This window comes from Balaenoptera musculus, chromosome 13 (genome assembly GCF_009873245.2).
Source record: "Balaenoptera musculus isolate JJ_BM4_2016_0621 chromosome 13, mBalMus1.pri.v3, whole genome shotgun sequence".
Lineage (NCBI taxonomy): Eukaryota > Metazoa > Chordata > Mammalia > Artiodactyla > Balaenopteridae > Balaenoptera > Balaenoptera musculus.
Genome location: NC_045797.1, coordinates 69225940 through 69242430, shown reverse-complemented (window position 1 = coordinate 69242430; position 16491 = coordinate 69225940).

The window sequence follows — 16491 nt, the reverse complement described above, 5'->3', positions numbered from 1 at the left end:
GGGGATAAGGTGAGAGTGAGTCTTTTAAGGCTACTCCTTTTTAGGTTGTTTGGCTTTTGAACTATATGAATGTATTATTTAATTTTTAAAAAGAGAAACAAAGAACAGTGGTCCAAAGAGTGTCTCAGTGAAATTTTTCTATGCATTGGCTTAAGGAACACAAATAAATGTGTTTCATCTTCAGAGGGAGTTAGGGCATTATTATAAGCATGCTGTGTGGATCTTGAGTTGTACTTCAGTCCTGTACCATTCAGAAATGGTCATAATGGCCTGAAATGACATTTATGAAGACAGGCAAGAGCACCATCAGGCATATGTTAATCTATTTGAATACTCTGCACTGGCTCTATGACTTGGCTATGTACAGACTCAAATTTTTACCAGAGCACCATCTAAACACTTATCTGCTTCAATTACCACCTTCACCAGAAGCACTGACATTCATTGGGTGATTTAGTTGCTAGAAAGAAAGTGTTCAAACCAAATACCCAAACAATAACTAACATCATTAGTCATTAGGGAAATGCTAATCAATACCACTTCACACCTACTTAGGCTGGCCATAATTAGAAAACAAGACAAAACAGAAAATAACAAATGTTAATGAGAAAGTGGGGAACACTTGTACATTGCTGGTGGGAATGTAAAATGGTGCAGGCACTGTGAAAAACAGTTTGGTGGTTCCTCAAAAAGTTAAACAGAATTACAATATAACCCAACAATTACACTCCTTGGTATGTACCCAAAAGAAGTAGAAACGTGTTTAAATAAAAACTTATGGGGCTTCCCTGGTGGTGCAGTGGTTGAGAGTCCGCCTGCCAGTGCAGGGGACACGGGTTCGAGCCCTGGTCTGGGAGGATCCCACGTGCCGTGGAGCAACTGGGCCCGTGAGCCACAGCTGCTGAGCCTGCGCGTCTGGAGCTTGTGCTCTGCAACGGGAGAGGCCGCGACAGTGAGAGGCCCGCGCACCGCGATGAAGAGTGGCCCCCGCTTGCCACAACTAGAGAGGGCCCTCGCACAGAGGCGAAGACCCAACACAGCCAAAAATAAATAAATTTATAAAAAAAAAAAAAAAACAAAACTTATGAATGAACATCCATAGCAGCCCTATTCAAAACAGCCCCAAAGTGGAAATGACCCATAGGTCCATCAAATGATGAATGGATAAACACAATGTGGTATATCTACACAATAGAATGTTATTTGGCAATAAAAAAGAATGAAGTACTGGTACATGCTACAACACAAATGAACCTTGAAAACATGATACAAAGTGAAAGAAGGCAGACACAAAGGCCACGTATTGTATGATACCATTTATATGCTCCCAGCATTAATCACTGTGCAGTCCTACAGAAAATGCAGGCCACTTCATCACCCCAGAAGTTATGTTGACTATATATCTAGCCAGGGTGAACTGTGCAGACCTACATTCAGGAAAGAGATTCTGTTGTGAAATTTTTACCTGTTTACCTGCTCAATATCTTCTTTCTTCTTGTTCTTTTTGTGTAATCATAAAAATGTCTTTCACTGTTACTGATAAGAACTTTCTTGTAGACATTAGGCATCCAAAATTTTTGTATTATCCCTTATAGAGTGCAGCTATCAATCTCCTAGCCTTGCTAATGAATTATCTTGTAAAATAGCCGTCAGTGTTGGATCTGTACCTCAGCTACTTAAGTTTCTGGATTTTGCTGTTTGCCAGAAAGGTTTTTAGTTTTATTTTGCTGGCTTCTTCTTCCTTTTGCCAAAGAATTATTAATATAATCACTAATATAGCATATTTGTTGTCTTAGAATGGTGTGTTAAGAAGTTTTTTGTCTATTCTAGTATAAAGAGATGCATGGGAAGAAGCACTGCATTTTCCTTTTTGCTGGATGAAATCATGTCTTCCTGCATTGTCTGCAATTGCTGCAGCCATCTTGAAACCCCAAGTGGAAGCATCACCAACATGCTGAGGATGGCAAGGCAGAAAGATGGACTTGTTGGTCTATTGGGATCTGCAATGACCTTATCAAGGCTCTGAGCTGACCTTGGACCACCTAGCCCCCAGACATCTTGTTATGTGAGAAAAATGACTGTCCTTATGGCTGGTCTGTAGTTTGTTTTGTTTGTTTGTTTTTTGTTTTATCTTTTTGGCCATACCACACAGGCTGTGGGATCTTATTTCCCTGACCAGGGATTGAACCCGCACCCCCTGCAGTGGAAGCGTGGAGTCTTAACCACTGGACCCCCAGGGAAGTCCTGGTCTGTAGTTTTATTTTCTTGTGATGTATTTGTTTGAAGGGGACTCACAAACAAACTCTAGACAGGGAAACACTTTCATATTTGTTTCTGTTGCCCCAAGTCACAGAAGTATGAAATTAAAGGTGGTAAGAATGTGATCAAGGTACAAGGATTCTTATTTGAATGTTGGATATGGCACCAAAGGTGAGTTTTGACACCTTAAAAGACCCTGTGCTTTTAAAAACTGCTCAGTTTGGGAAGCTGAACCAAGCAAAGACAGTCATGCAACAGAGCAGCATTAGATACGACAAAAGGCAAATTATTATTTATGATAAAGAGAGAAACTTTTTTTAAAAAAGTATCCAAAAGTTTTGAAATGCACCCTTATGGCTACTGAGTCCTATACGTCCAACTGCAAAAATATTTTGTGTCTGTACCCTGTCACGACCTCCTATTTTAGAGAAAAACTTATTGGCAGACAAATTTTTTTACATCAAAAGGGTGATTAAAGAGTCTCTAAAGTGCCAGAAAAAATCATATGGTACAATGGCTGTTTGGCAGCCCTTGTATAGGATGTTACAACACATTTCCCAAACATTCTGTTGATGGGAATCCTCCTGACAACACAGAATGACAGTGAGTTTATTTCGTGTGAAATGTGTGAACACAGTGGTTTTGGATGACCTGAGAGGCAGAGCAGGGGGTGGAGATTAAAGTGAAATGCTGTCACTAAACATTTATAACAGCAGAATTTGTCATCCTTCTCATCCTTCACAATAAACTATGACAGGGCAAGAGAAGCCACACGATCAATTGATTTGTGATGTGGAAATCCCTCAGAAGAGAGAGCTGGAGAAGGGTATCTCTGATTTTGTCTATAAACTGACACAAGTCTGAGGCTCACCCCAGGCTGTTCATGTGCAAGACACACCCAAAGAAGCATACAAAGCTTTAGGTATGGAACTACAACATAAATATATTGATAAATCAACATCCAAGTCCCAGACCAACTCCAGAGTAAGACATGAAAGGGTAGATCCAAACAGTATAGCAAAGTCTTTGAAAACTGAACTGATACAGGAACTACTTCCCAAAGAAGGTGAACCAGAACTTGCGGTCTGCAGCTCGCTGGATTGGTTGCTTGTTAAAACAACAACAAAGTAATCAGCATTATTCAGAGGATTTACCAGGACCCAGAACCTCACTTCTAGGTATTTACCCAAGTGAAATGAAAACCTATGTTGACAGAAAAACTGAGAAACCACTACACAAATGTTTATAGCAGAACCTGGAACGAATCCAACACATTGTGGCACATTTATAAAATGGATCGCTAGTTAGCAATTAAAAGGAAAAAAGTATTGATACTACAACACAGATGACTTTTAAATACATTATGCTAAATGAAAGAAGCGAGGTTCCAAAGACTACATAATTCCATTTAAGAAAACCCTGGAAAAGGCAAAAATAGAGAGATGAGGAACAGATCAGTGGTTGCGCCTTTGATTCCTTACCCTTTCCTGTGTTCTGCTGAGCCAACTGACTTTCTCTTTATTGGTGCCCTCCACTGCCCCCCTCTACCTGCTGCACCCCTTTCACCAGCTCCCTTCTATTTAAGTCTCTCCATTCTGCTAAATCAGTTACCAATCGTCCATCTGCTTTCATCTTCCAATATTGTGTTGACGTCTCTTAACTCCTGTCATCATTTCTCCTTTCTCTTTAACCCTATGGGTTTATGGTCTTTTTACTTCTTTACTGTTATTATAGTGGGGATTTAGGAAGGAAAAGATAAAACATATTCAATCTTTCATGTTTACCCAAGCTCTCCTTTAATCAAGTCTGCAACATAAATATAGTCTAGGAAAATGATATTATTTTTTCACCAAAAGATATGTATACATATGAAGTTTATTTCTGGCCAACCTCAGAAAACTTAGGTGTTTATCAGACATGATCCCAGTAAGTATCTTCAGGCAAGCCATTGGATTTTTGTCTCCCAGAAGAGACACTTTAAAAAGGTTGTCACACTGTTTCCAGTCTGACAGCCAGAATTTCTGAGCTGCCTGGGCTGTAGGCCAGAGTTCACAGGGATCTGACAAACCAGTGGCTTTACACAGGGTTGGGGAGCCGGGCAGCTGCTAGCAGTGTTAAGCCGGTGCCTTGCAGAGGAGTTGTGGGTCCATGTTTGTCTTTGAGCAGCCTCCCAGTAGTCACACTTATAATCAGGACCCAGAAATGCCTTTTCATTACTGACATCATAATCATCCCCTTACATAAAAGCATAAAAATAGTGTTGAATGGGCACTGACTCCCATGGGAAACATTCCTATTCACTCTCATCATTTCTATGGCACCTTGATCTTCAATCCCAAGTGGTCTTTGAAAAAGCAGTGATACTCAAGTCTTCCACACAGAAAACTCCAGGGTCTCAGGAAGCATCTGGGCTGGTGTTTCCTTTTCTTTAGATGCCACAGCAAAGCTGAAGAACACTGGGTGGTGGCTTTTAAAACTCCGGCTCACACAAATGTAAATTACATGTGGTAAGATGCCCTACACACATATTATTTTTAACAAATCTGTCACTCTTCATCTGACCATGCCAGCTGACCCTGAAATTTTGGATTTTATTCTGTAATATTATAAAACTATGATCTTGGCTCTCCCGCTGCCCAACCCACTCCCCCAACCCTCCAACACACACACACACACACACACACACACACACACGAAAACCCTGGGCTGCATAAACCAGGACTTTCTTTTTATTGATGGTACATGACAAGGTAGAGCTCCCTGAGCCCCTCCCCTCCTTCAGGGAGTCTGGAATGGAAACTGTGTCATGAACAGGAGATTCACATTGTGTTGGGGGATAGGACTGGGGCAAGGACTCCCCAGCAGCTGACACCCTCTCTCTCCCTCTTGTTCTCTCACTGGGGCTGGTGGTCCAGGGGACTTTCACTCCTTGGATGCCATGTGGACCATAAGGTCCACCACCCTGTTGCTGTAGGCAAATTCATTGTCATACCAGGAAATGAACTTGACAAAGCAGTCATTGAGGGCAATGCCAGCCCCAGCATTGAAAGTGGCTGTTGGGAATTCCCTGGCGGTCCAGTGGTTAAGACTCCTTGCTTCCACTACAGGGGACCCAGGTTCAATCCCTGGTTGGGGAACTAAGACCCCACAAGCCACAGGGCATGGCCAAAAAAGAAAAAAAGAGAAAAAAAAGTGGGTGTAACTGTTAAAGTCCAGGAGAAAACCTGGTCCTCAGCACAACCAATGGGTCACAATGACCCAATACTCCCTTTGTATGTGCAGATCTGGATTGTGTAAACTGTTTCAAAAACTTATATAATTGTGCTTAGACCTCTAACGGGTGGAGCAGCCCTTAGAGCTTTCTGAAAGACCATCTCCCAGGTTATAATCCTCACATTGGCTTGAATAAAATTATTCCATTTCTTTCTTAGATCAACTATTGATTAATTTTTTTGGTTGACATTAGCATGGCATAGTGGGCAGGATATCAGTGATACCCACCGGAGGACACCTAGAGTCTACCCCGAACTGGCACTCAGTACCAGCACAGGCCCATTGAGCCCCACTAGCTTCTCAGTACTCCTCAGGTGTTCTGGTGAATTCTCCTCATATCTGGATCTCATTGTTTTTAAGTGATCATCCTAAAAATGTTATTCAAGCTGTTTTTACTTAAGATTTGGAGTCTTAATGGGTACCGGTACATGTCCTAAGTAGGGACCTAGGGGAATCTGGGCCGTAGGCTTAGGAAAAATATAGGTGGCTGGGTTTTTGTTAAATGTGGCTTAAGTTGGAAAAAAAAGGTCAGTGTATGATCTGAACAAACCATTTGCTAGTGAAATGAGAGACAATTATTCATCTCCTAAGAACAAGGGACATTTGCTTCTCTGGCCACTAGGGGTCCTCAGGTGACTGAGAACCCAGCAGAAGTATCTGAGGATCAATCCTCGTGACTGCAGTGGCCCTTCAGAGGAACCCCACTACAACCGTTAAGTAAATACTGGTACATCAGTCCTTTGATATCCTTGAGGTGGCCACCCAATTCTTTGAGGAATTAAAACCAGCTGTTTTAACCACCCTTTCTTTCTCTTCCAAAACCATGTCTCTGTATCTCATTTCAGCATCAGTGTACAGGGAGCCAATATTTTGGCATCAGTATTGTCAAAATTAGTTTGTAAAAGATCTCTATATAATCGATCTAAAGGAAATTAGGTGCTTATATAAATACTCAGAAATATAAATGAAACTAACCCAAATGAATTTCAGGATCATATGATTTAGGATTAATTTTTTTTTTTTTAATTTTTATTTATTTATTTATTTATTTTTAATTTATGGCTATGTTGGGTCTTCGTTTCTGTGCGAGGGCTTTCTCTAGTTGTGGCAAGTGGGAGCCACTCTTCATCGCTGTGCGCGGGCCTCTCACTATCGCGGCCTCTCTTGTTGCGGAGCACAGGCTCCAGACACGCAGGCTCAGTAATTGTGGCTCACGGGCCCAGCTGCTCCGCGGCATGTGGGATCTTCCCAGACCAGGGCTCGAACTCGTGTCCCCTGCATTAGCAGGCAGATTCTCAACCACTGCGCCCCCAGGGAAGCCCAGGATTAATTTTTAATGAATGAAAACAAGTTTAAGTTTGTTGGTTTAGTTAATACAAACATGTCTGTAGAGTCATCAACATTAAGTATAATACTTTTATTGTACTTAGGTTTACTAGAAGTCAAATAAGATCTTATTATTCCTGTTACAAAATTTGTCTGCAAGAAAAATAACTTGATATGATGAAATTTTTAAGTTAAATGTAAGTGAGATAAGAGTTTTTTAGGTGAACTCTTTAGGAATAATTATGTTTTATTGTGTTCCTACTCAAAAATAGTTTCCACTGAACTGGGTAAGAAATTAGAGAACTTTAATGGAAAACCTGATGGCTTCATAAAACTGTCAACAGAAGGTTAAGATCAAGAATTAGTCACATAGGACTGAGGGAACTGATGAATATGGTTGTAATTTGGCAAGGGGAGGGGTGCCTGAAATATTGCTGGTTTTTAATCTGTGTTTTCCAGATATAAAGAAACCCTTCCCCTCAAGCTAAGTATGACTTACAGAAATTTAATAAATTATAACTTTGTAAGTAGAATTGAAACATTTATCTTTTCTCTACCTGCTCCTTCCAGAAACTAGAAATTCTTAGGTTCCCAAAAGCCTTATCAGGTGAATAAGAAGACCACCTCCTGCTGGTTGCAGGAATTTCAAGATATTTCGGGACCTCGAAAAGACAGGAATCCACCCACATCTATAGATATCTCAGGCAGAACCTGATGGCAAGCCCTTGATGTGGCTTTCCTAGACTTGAGAGGCCTTTTGAAAGTTCAATTTGAGATTCCTTATAAAAAGTCCCATCATAGCCAATTTTTAAAAGCCTGAAGGATCAATTACACTTATGTAAATAATCAGGCCAACTTTATTGAAATCAGAATTATTTTTAGACAAATTAGTATTAATTTGGCTATATTTGGTAGAAATAAGGGTAATTTTAGAGAGGAAAGAATTATGTTTCAGTGGATATTAAGTTCTAGTGTTGTCTTTGAGGTTTTTTAAATTTACTGCCTAAGACTCACTTCCCTGATGGCTCCTTGTTGCTATGTTACATTATTGTAAAGTTTAATTGGATTATTAAAAGGACATTCTGAGTTTGTTTCTGAAGTTTATGATAGTAATCTATCTCTGGACAAAGAGCAGATACCCATGACCTATTACCAGGAGATTATGCATAATGACAAGACATCAGATAAAGGACTCTTTACAGGCACGATGGAAGGGGCTATATCAGTCCTCCTGTCCTGAATGAACTGCAACTCCTGTTTCTGACACCAGACTTCAGCTAAGACCAGCACAAGAAGAAGACATACGAACTAGACAGCTGACTTAAGGTGCCGGACCAGGCATAATTACTTTGATAATTGCCCACACTTTTGCTAACGAACCAAATGTATCTCTTCCTTGGGCTCAATTATATGTAAGTTTCAAAAAAAAAAGTCAATCCAATTGCTGGGTTTGTGGCCAATGACCTATGTCCAGTACTCCTCAGTTACCTTGGTGGATTTCTCCTCTCCAAGGCTCTGATTGTTTGGCCCTTAAAAATGTAATTTTAGAAGAAAGAACTTCTAGTGCTGTGCAAGCTATCGCCAATATAACTAAGTGGAACCCTCTTACCTGGTCAGTTAAGGACACCTGTTCAGAACCTGGCCCTAAATACCCCCTTTGACTAGATGTTAAATATTGGACCACAGTGGATTTATAGAACATGTTTATGACCTCGGCTCTCCCCATGTTGTTTAGGAAGATGCACAATTGGTTTCCCTTGGGCTCAAGGTCACCTATCAGTAGCCTTGGAATCAGCCCCGCCAATCTGCCTTTAATGTAAGCACACTGGGTTCTGTCAGTTTTGCAATGGTGTGATCATCTGGCTGTGATATTTGTCCCTTCACTTGGAATAGAAGATATCATTACTCACATAGAGAGTTTAACAAAATTTACTCAGCAAGCCTTGAATGATAGTAGTCAAGCCATTAGCTTGCTCAATTCAGAAGTCTCCATGATAAGAAAAGTCGTCCTGCAGAATCTCATGGCCCTTGATATTCTAACTGCTTCCCAAGGGGGAAGTTGTGCTATAATACATACTGAATATTGGGGTTTTATACCTGATGTGTCTTCTGATGTAACTCATCTTATGACATATATAAAGAAGCAGATTTCTGCTCTGAATGATCCTCTTCCCAGTTAAGGGGAAATACTAGGAAAATGGTTTGGTTTAGGAGGATCTTGGTTTAAACCTTTACTAATGACATTGTCACTCCTATTGGCAATTTTGATTATAATTTGTGTAACTTATAAAGTGATAGTTTCTTGCCTTTTGTGCTGTGTATTACCTACTCTTACTGAGATAATATCTAAACAATTGAAACTATTGATCACATTTACAGTTCTTTATAAATTAATGAACATGAACAATACATGTGCAAGGTAAAATTGGCATGAGTCCTATTGAACAGTTTGAAATTGAGTGTTAGTCCTTGCCAGATATCTTACTAGTACAACCCCCTAAAAGGAAAAAAAGAACTGGGCTATTTAAGACCCAACATCGAGGGACATGATGGACCCAGGATAGGTAAGCAACCACCACCTAATGCTTTCTATCAAAGATTATTAAAAAGGGGGGGAGATACTGCCTCCCAGGTTATAATCCTTAAGTTGGCTCAAATAAAATTTTCTGGGACTTCCCTTGTGGTCCGGTGGTTAAGAATCCGCCTTTCAATGCAGGGGAAGCGGGTTCAATCCCTGGTCGGGGAACTAAGATTCCATACGCTGTGGGGCAACTAAGCCCGCGCGCCACAACTACTGAGCCCGTGTGCTCTGGAGCCCGCACTGCCACAACTAGAGAGGAGCCTGTGTGCCGCAATGAAGAGCCCATGCGCTGCAATGAAAGATCTCGCATGCCGCAACGAAGATCCCACAACTAAGAGCTGACGCAGACACAGATAAAATAAAAATTAAAATTAAAAAATTTTTCCATTTCTTTCTTAGTTCGATTATTGATTAATTTTTTCTCAACACTACTTTTAGGCACTACCCTTTTCTTCTTGCTAATGGAACTCTGATTTTGTTAAGTATGGGCTGGTAACAGGCTCAGGAAAGGTGGAGTTGTCACCCAGTAGGGCTGCCAGATTTGGCAAGTAAAATGAAAGGACATTCAGTTAAAACTTAATCTCAGACAAACAACCGATAGGCAATCCTATCCCCCATGTTCTGAGGATGAACTGTGATTGGTTAAGCCAAAACATGGCAATCCCTTCCCCCATGCCAGTGATTGGTTTGGGTGGACATATAACAGAATTCGACCAATTGCATCTGAGGAGAAATCTGGAGACTTCTGGGAAAGATTTTCCTCCCTGATTAAAAACTAGAGAGAGAGAGAGACAAAATGTGGGAAGTCCTTCATGCTTCCTGCCTTCAACAATCTCCTGTGAAGATGTGGTGCTGGGAACAGCAGCAGTCACTTTGTCACTGTGGAGGAAAAGTCATGAGAAAGTCAGAAAGACTGAGCCAGAGCTCTGATATTGTTGAACTTCTGAATTAGGCAGTTCTGGAATTCTTTCGTCCAGACTTCCTGTTTTGTAAAATAATGAATGTCCTCACTGTTTGAGCCTCATTTAGTTGGGCATTCTGTTTATGCTGCTGTAAGCATCCCAAATGATTCAGCTGAAAGTGTTTTGAATCTCACTCAGCAGGTGTTAAATGGCTGTGGTTCTTAGAGAGACCCAGAACTCAGATGAAGACCTTTATGCCACAGAGCTAAAGTTATTTTATTGTAAGATCTACAGCCTAGTAGAATCACATGGGTCTTTCTCAAATCACACTTTCAAGAATCACAGAAACCCTCCCTCAGACTTTGGAAGCTGGATGGGAGACAGTGATTCTCACCTCCTAGGATGGAATAGTTATTCTTATTAACAGTTCCCTACGTGCTCAACCTCACTGGCAACTTCACAGAGCTGCAGGGGGAAGTGCGAGCCAGGCAGGCCAATTTTATGAGACAGACATTGTGTCACAATTGTAGGTGTGAAATGGACAACCTTTAGCCCAGAAGAAGTTGGGATTGGTGATCCTGAGGTACCGTTGGCATCTATGCTGTCTCTTTTGATCACACTGTGGATAATAAGCACTGTTTGTTGGTTTTAGTTCTAGACATTCTAAAATGAAGAAAAGTTTTCAAAGGTTTAAAAGACACATTTTTATGTGTGGCAAACATTTTTATTTTAAAAAATGGAAGGAAGCATCCTAGTCTCCTTTTTTCATTCTCTAGAAGCAACCATTGCTATGTTTCTTGTGTATCCTTCCAGACTTTTGCATACATGGACAATTATATAAATATGTATAACTTTTTAAATACAAATGGTAGAGTATAATACATATTAATTGTATCTTGGAGATCCTCCCACATCATTACTTTTGAAACTACCTTGTACTGTTCAAGAGCTGCATAGAAGTCTAATACATGGATGTGCCATAACATATTAGCCAATCTCCTATTGATAGACACTACAGTGGACATTTGTCATGTTTTCTGGTTGGCCAGCTCCTCTGGAACACTTCTCATGTTGGAGGAAAAACTCACTCTCCAGTCCTCTTGGAAGCTCTACCAAAAAGTTGCACCCAGGCCAGTCTCCAAATCAGAAGTGGACCCCAGGAGGACATGTACTTTGGGCAGGACATCCATTTTGCTGGCCAGGGAAGCACAGCCTTATGACTTTGGGAGCAGTAGGAGTTACAAAGCAAATTCCTGTTGCAGAAGAGACATTGGTAGCGAAGGTGTGAGCGACAGTTGTGACTGCCGTCAAATTTTGAGTGGCAGTGCAAATTACAGCATCTCATTCTTGGTCACAGCACAAGGTCTGGGCCTTTTACTCATCAGGCTATTTCTATATGTGGTTTGTGCCTTGAAGTTTAGCATCAAGCCTATTCTCTAGCCCTCCCAACAATTATCTTTTTTATATTTTTTTTAATTTTTAAATTTTATTTATTTTTTTATACAGCAGGTTCTTATTAGTCATCAATTTTATACACATCAGTGTATACATGTCAATCCCAATCGCCCAATTCATCACACCACCATCCCCACCCCACCCCCGCGGCTTTACCCCCTTGGTGTCCATATATTTGTTCTCTACATCTGTGTCTCAACTTCTGCCCTGCAAACCGGTTCATCTGTACCATTTTTCTAGGTTCCACATACATACCTTAATATACGATATTTGTTTTTCTCTTTCTGACTTACTTCACTCTGTATGACAGTCTCTAGATCCATCCACGTCTCAACAAATGACCCAATTTCGTTCCTTTTTATGGCTGAGTAATATTCCATTGTATATATGTACCTCAACTTCTTTATCCATTCGTCTGTCGATGGGCATTTAGGTTGCTTCCATGACCTGGCTATTGTAAATAGTGCTGCAATGAACATTTTGGTACATGTCTCTTTTTGAATTATGGTTTTCTCTGGGTATATGCCCAGTTGTGGGATTGCTGGGTCCTATGGTAGTTCTATTTTTAGTTTTTTGAGGAACCTCCATACTGTTCTCCATAGTGGCTGTATCAATTTACATTCCCACCAACCATGCAAGAGGGTTCCCTTTTCTCTAAACCCTCTCCAGCATTTGTTGTTTGTAGATTTTCTGGTGATGCCCATTCTAATTGGTGTGAAGTGATACCTCATTGTAGTTTTGATTTGCATTTCTCTAATAATTAGTGACGTTGAGCAGCTTTTCATGTGCTTCTTGGCCATCTGTATGTCTTCTTTGGAGAAATGTCTATTTAGGTCTTCTGCCCATTTTTGGATTGGGTTGTTTGTTTCTTTAATATTGAGCTGCATAAGCTGTTTATATATTTTGGAGATTAATCCTTTGTCCATTGATTCGTTTGCAAATATATTCTCCCGTTCTGAGGGTTGTCTTTTCGTCTTGTTTACGGTTTCCTTTGCTGTGCAAAAGCTTTGAAGTTTCATTAGGTCCCACTTGTTTATTTTTGCTTTTATTTCCATTACTCTAGGAGGTGGATCAAAAAAGATCTTGCTGTGATTTATGTCAAAGAGTGTTCTTCCTATGTTTTCCTCTAAGAGTTTTATAGTGTCTGGTCTTATATTTAGGTCTCTAATCCATTTTGAGTTTATTTTTGTGTATGGTGTTAGGGCATGTTCTAATTTCATTCTTTTACATGTAGCTGTCCAGTTTTCCCAGCACCACTTATTGAAGAGACTGTCTTTTCTCCATTGTATATCCTTGCCTCCTTTGTCATAGATTAGTTGACCATAGGTGCATGGGTTTATCTCTGGGCTTTCTATCTTGTTCCATTGATCTATGTTTCTGTTTTTGTGCCAGTACCATATTGTCTTGATTACTGTAGCTTTGTAGTATAGTCTGAAGTCAAGGAGTCTGATTCCTCCCGCTCTGTTTTTTCCCTCAAAGACCTCTTTGGCTATTCGGGGTCTTTTGTGTTTCCATACAAATTGTGAAATTTTTTTGTTCTAGTTCTGTAAAAAATGCCATTGGTAATTTGATAGGGATTGCACTGGATCTGTAGATTGCTTTGGGGAGAATAGTCATTTTCACAATATTGATTCTTCCAATCCAAGAACATGATATATCTCTCCATCTGTTGGTATCATCTTTAATTTCTTTCATCAGTGTCTTATAGTTTTCTGCATTACAGGTCTTTTGTCTCCTTAGGTAGGTTTATTCCTAGGTATTTTATTCTTTTTGTTGCAATGGTAAATGGGAGTGTTTCCTTAATTTCTCTTTCAGATTTTTCATCATTAGTGTATAGGAATGCAAGAGACTTCTGTGCATTAATTTTGTATCCTGCAACTTTACCAAATTCATTGATTAGCTCTAGTAGTTTTCTGGTGACATTTTTAGGATTCTTTATGTATAGTATCATGTCATATGCAAACAGTGACAGTTTTATTTCTTCTTTTCCAATTTGTATTCCTTTTATTTCTTTTTCTTCTCTGATGGCCGTGGTTAGGACTTCCAAAACTACGTTGAATAATAGTGGTGAGAGTGGACATCCTTGTCTTGTTCCTGATCTTAGAGGAAATGCTTTCAGTTTTTCACCATTGAGAATGATGTTTGCTGTGGGTTTGTCATATATGGCCTTTATTATGTTGAGGTAGGTTCCCTCTATGCCCACTTTCTGGAGAGTTTTTATCATAAGTGGGTCTTGAATTTTGTCAAAGGCTTTTTCTGCATCTATTGACATGATCATATGGTTTTCATTCTTCAGTTTGTTAACATGGTGTATCACATTGATTGATTTGCGTATATTGAAGAATCCTTGCATCCCTGGGATAAATCCCACTTGATCATGGTGTATGATCCTTTTAATGTATTGTTGGATTCTGTTTGCTAGTATTTTGTTGAGGATTTTTGCATCTATATTCATTAGTGATATTGGTCTGTAATTTTCTTTTTTTGGTAGTATCTTTGTCTGGTTTTGGTATCAGGGTGATGGTGGCCTCATAGAATGAGTTTGGGGGTGTTCCTTCCTCTGCAATTTTTTGGGAGAGTTTGAGAAGGATGGGTGTTAGCTCTTCTCTAAATGTTTGATAGAATTCACCTGTGAAGCCATCTGGTCCTGGACTTTTGTTTGTTGGAATATTTTTAATCACAGTTTCAATTTCATTATTTGTGATTTGTCTGTTCATATTTTCTATTTCTTCCTGGTTCAGTCTTGGAAGGTTATACCTTTCTAAGAATTTGTCCATTTCTTCCAGGTTGTCCATTTTATTGGCATAGAGTTGCTTGTACTAGTCTCTTAAGATGCTTTGTATTTCTGCGGTGTCTGTTGTAACTTCTCCTTTCTCATTTCTAATTTTATTGATTTGAGTCCTCTCCCTCTTTTTCTTGATGAGTCTGGCTAATGGTTTATCAATTTAGTTTATCTCCTCAAAGAACCAGCTTTTAGTTTTATTGATCTTTGCTATTGTTTTCTTTGTTTCTATTTCATTTATTTCTGCTCTGATCTTTACAATTTCTTTCCTTCTGCTAACTTCGAGTTTTCTTTGTTCTTCTTTCTCTAGTTCCTTTAGGTGTAAGGTTAGATTGTTTACTTGAGATGTTTCTTGTTTCTTGAGGTAGGCTTGTATAGCTATAAACTTCCCTCTTAGAACTGCTTTTGCTGCATCCCATAGGTTTTGGGTCGTCGTGTTTTCATTGTCATTTGTCTCTAGGTATTTTTTGATTTCCTCTTTGATTTCTTCATGATCTCTTGGTTATTTAGTAACGTATTGTTTAACCTCCATGTGTTTGTGTTTTTTGCGTTTTTTTCCCTGTAATTCATTTCTAATCTCATAGTGTTGTGGTCAGAAAAGATGCTTGATATGATTTCAATTTTCTTAAATTTACTGAGGCTTGATTTGTGACCCAAGATATGATCTATCCTGGAGAATGTTCTGTGCGCACTTGAGAAGAAAGTGTAATCTGCTGTTTTTGGATGGAATGTCCTATAAATATCAATTAAATCTATCTGGTCTATTGTGTCATTTAAAACTTCTGTTTCCATATTTATTTTCATTTTGCTTGATCTGTCCATTAGTGTAAGTGAGCTGTTAAAGTCCCCCACTATTATTGTGTTACTGTCGATTTCCTCTTTTATAGCTGTTAGCAGTTGCCTTATGTATTGAGGTGCTCCTATGTTGGGTGCATATATATTTATAATTGTTATATCTTCTTCTTGGATTGATCCCTTGATCATTATGTAGTGTCCTTCCTTGTCTCTTGTAACATTCTTTATTTTAAAGTCTGTTTTATCTGATATGAGTATAGCTACTCCAGCTTTCTTTTGATTTCCATTTGCATGGAATATCTTTTTCCATCCCCTCACTTTCAGTCTGTATATGTCCCTACATCTGAAGTGGGTCTCTTATAGACAGCATATATATAGGTCTTGTTTTTGTATCCATTCAGCAAGCCTGTGTCTTTTGGTTGGAGCATTTAATCCCTCACAATTAAGATAATTATCGATATGTATGCTCCTATTACCATTTTCTTAATTGTTTTGGGTTTGTTTTTGCAGATCTTTTTCTTCTCTGTGTTTCCCACTTAGAGAAGTTCCTTTAGCATTTGTTGTAGAGCTGGTTTGGTGGTGCTGAACTCTCTTAGCTTTTGCTTGTCTGTAAAGCTTTTGATTTCTCCATCGAATCTGAATGAGATCCTTGCCGGGTAGAGTAATCTTCGTTGTAGGTTCTTCCCTTTCATCACTTTAAGTATACCATGCCACTCTCTTCTGGCTTGTAGAGTTTCTGCTGAGAAATCAGCTGTTAACCTTATGGGAGTTCCCTTCTATGCTATTTGTCATTTTTCCCTTGCTGCTTTCAATAATTTTTCTTTGTCTTTAATTTTTGCCAATTTGATTACTATGTGTCTCAGCGTGTTTCTCCTTGGGTTTATCCTGTATGGGACTTGCTGTGCTTCCTGGACTTGGGTGGCTATTTCCTTTCCCATGTTAGGGAAGTTTCGACTATAATCTTTTCAAATATTTTCTCTGGTCCTTTCTCTCTCTCTTCTCCTTCTGGGACCCCTATAATGCAAATGTTGTTGCGTTTAATGTTGTCCCAGAGGTCTCTTAGGCTGTCTTCATTTCTTTTCATTCTTTTTTCTTTATTCTGTTCCACAGCAGTGAAT